This window comes from Platichthys flesus, chromosome 23, assembly GCF_949316205.1.
Source record: "Platichthys flesus chromosome 23, fPlaFle2.1, whole genome shotgun sequence".
In the NCBI taxonomy this organism is placed as follows: Eukaryota; Metazoa; Chordata; class Actinopteri; order Pleuronectiformes; family Pleuronectidae; genus Platichthys; species Platichthys flesus.
The window spans coordinates 1,640,562-1,643,061 of record NC_084967.1 but is presented as its reverse complement, the minus strand read 5'-3'; the positions used below and the strand labels follow the sequence as shown (position 1 = coordinate 1,643,061).

The 2,500-nt window shown below is 40.9% G+C and overlaps 5 non-coding genes across 5 annotated transcripts; all 5 read left to right on the top strand.

The window, feature by feature from the left end:
- The first annotated feature begins 160 nt into the window (after positions 1-160).
- On the top strand, positions 161-232 carry trnap-agg (transfer RNA proline (anticodon AGG)). Its single transcript has one exon. It is a non-coding gene; the product is annotated as a tRNA-Pro (tRNA).
- Positions 233-584: 352 nt separating this feature from the next.
- trnap-cgg (transfer RNA proline (anticodon CGG)) lies at positions 585-656 on the top strand. Its single transcript has one exon. It is a non-coding gene; the product is annotated as a tRNA-Pro (tRNA).
- Positions 657-1,437: 781 nt separating this feature from the next.
- Positions 1,438-1,509, top strand: trnap-agg (transfer RNA proline (anticodon AGG)). Its single transcript has one exon. It is a non-coding gene; the product is annotated as a tRNA-Pro (tRNA).
- Positions 1,510-1,869: 360 nt separating this feature from the next.
- trnap-cgg (transfer RNA proline (anticodon CGG)) lies at positions 1,870-1,941 on the top strand. Its single transcript has one exon. It is a non-coding gene; the product is annotated as a tRNA-Pro (tRNA).
- Positions 1,942-2,287: 346 nt separating this feature from the next.
- On the top strand, positions 2,288-2,359 carry trnap-agg (transfer RNA proline (anticodon AGG)). Its single transcript has one exon. It is a non-coding gene; the product is annotated as a tRNA-Pro (tRNA).
- The last annotated feature ends 141 nt before the right edge of the window (positions 2,360-2,500 follow it).

Below are 2,500 nucleotides of genomic sequence, written 5' to 3'. Positions count from 1 at the left end.
CATAAGGGGTTAAGTGATGCTCAGTTTGTTAGCAGGAGACAATAGTACAGCGATTGTATAGACTGTAGAGTAATTAATGGCCAGGATGTTTCTTTCCAACTATATCCACATGCAACAGCGCTTGCCGAAGTCCAAAGTTTCCGAAACATTTATTTTACATGGCTCGTTGGTCTAGGGGTATGATTCTCGCCTAGGACGCGAGAGGTCCAGGATTCAAATCCCGGACGAGCCCTTTACCACCTTTACTCCAATCTGTAAATGAATATGAACTGTCCATCTAAGCTATTCTTAATTGATCCAGGACGAGAATTGGGTTATGTTCAATAAAGACTCACCAATGGTTTACTTGAACAGAGGTAGATAGCAAAATTTGAATCAAACTCTTAAGAGATATACAATGAAAAGATCAATACATTCCCATGAGAGGTTAACTGTTGCTAAAATTGTGAGCAGGAGACAAAAGGATTATTATGCCTATTTTAGTGATTGTAGAGAAATGAAATGCCAGAATGTTTCATTCCAACTTGGTCAACATGCAACAGCGCTGGCCGAAATGGATTCTTTCAGAAAGGTATCTTTTGCATGGCTCGTTGGTCTAGGGGTATGATTCTCGCTTCGGGTGCGGGAGGTCCCGGGTTCAAATCCCGGACGAGCCCTTTACCACCTTGACTCCAATCTGTAAATCAAGATGAACTGTCCATCTAAGCTATGCTTACTTGATCTAGGACGAGAATTGGGTTATGTTCAATAAAGACTCACCAATGGTTTACTTGAACAGAGGTAGACAGCAAAATTTGAATCAAAATCAATCAAACTCTTTAGAGATATACAATGAAAAGATCAATACACTCCCATGAGAGGTTAAGTGTGGCTAAAATTGTGAGCAGGAGACAATTGGTTTATTATGCCTATTTTAGTGATTGTAGAGTAATTAATGGCCAGGATGTTTCTTTCCAACTTGGTCAACATGCAACAGCGCTTGCCGAAGTCGAAATGTTTCCGAAAGACTTATTTTACGTGGCTCCTTGATCTAGGGGTATAATTCTCGCTTTGGGTGCGAGAGGTCCCGGGTTCAAATCCCGGACGAGCCCTTTACCACCTTGACTCCAATCTGTAAATGAAGATGAACCGTCCAGCTAAGCTTTGTTTAATTGAACTAGGATGAGAAATGGGATACATTCTATAGATCAATGTAGACTTCACGAGGGTTACAGAAAATCTCAATCAAAATAAGTCTGATTCTTAAGAGATATACACTAGAGCTATCAATATACAGCCATAAAGGGTTAAGTAATGCTCAGTTTGTTAGCAGGAGACAATAGTACAGCGATTTTATAGACTGTAGAGTAATGAATGTCCAGGATGTTTCTTTCCAACTACGTCAACATGCAACAGCGCTTGCCGAAGTTCAAAGTTTCCGAAACATTTATTTTACGTGGCTCGTTGGTCTAGGGGTATGATTCTCGCTTAGGGTGCGAGAGGTCCCGGGTTCAAATACCGGACGAGCCCTTTACCACCTTGACTCCAATCTGTAAATCAAGATGACCCGTCCATCTAAGCTATGCTTAATTGATCTAGGACGAGAATTGGCTTATGTTCAATAAAGACTCACCAATGGTTTACTTGAACAGAGGTGGACAGCAAAATTTGAATCAAAATCAATCAAACTCTTTAGAGATATACAATGAAAAGATCAATACACTCCCATGAGAGGTTAAGTGTGGCTAAAATTGTGAGCAGGAGACAATTGGTTTATTATGCCTATTTTAGTGATTGTAGAGAAATGAAATGCCAGGATGTTTCATTCCAACTTGGTCAACATGCAACAGCGCTTGCCGAAGTCGAAAGTTTGAAAGATTTATTTTACGTGGCTCGTTGGTCTAGGGGTATGATTCTCGCTTCGGGTGCGAGAGGTCCCGGGTTCCAATCCCGGATGAGCCCTTTACCACCTTGACTCCAATCTGTAAATGAAGATGAACTGTCCAGCTAAGCTTTGTTTAATTGAACTAGGATGAGAAATGGGATACATTCTATAGATCAATGTAGACTTCACGAGGGTTACAGACAATCTCAATCAAACTAAGTCTGATTCTTAAGAGATATACACTAGAGCTATCAATATACAGCCATAAGGGGTTAAGTGATGCTCAGTTTATTAGCAGGAGACAGTAGTATGTTGATTTTATAGACTGTAGAGTAATGAATGGCCAGGATGTTTCTTTCCAACTATGTCAACATGCAACAGCGCTTGCCGAAGTCCAAAGTTTCCGAAACATTTATTTTACGTGGCTCGTTGGTCTAGGGGTATGATTCTCGCTTAGGGTGCGAGAGGTCCCGGGTTCAAATCCCGGACGAGCCCTTTATCACCTCGACTCCAATCTGTAAATCAAGATGAACCGTCCATCTAAGCTATGCTTAATTGATCTAGGACGAGAATTGGGTTATGTTCAATAAAGACTCACCAATGGTTTACTTGAACAGAGGTGGACAGCAAAATTTG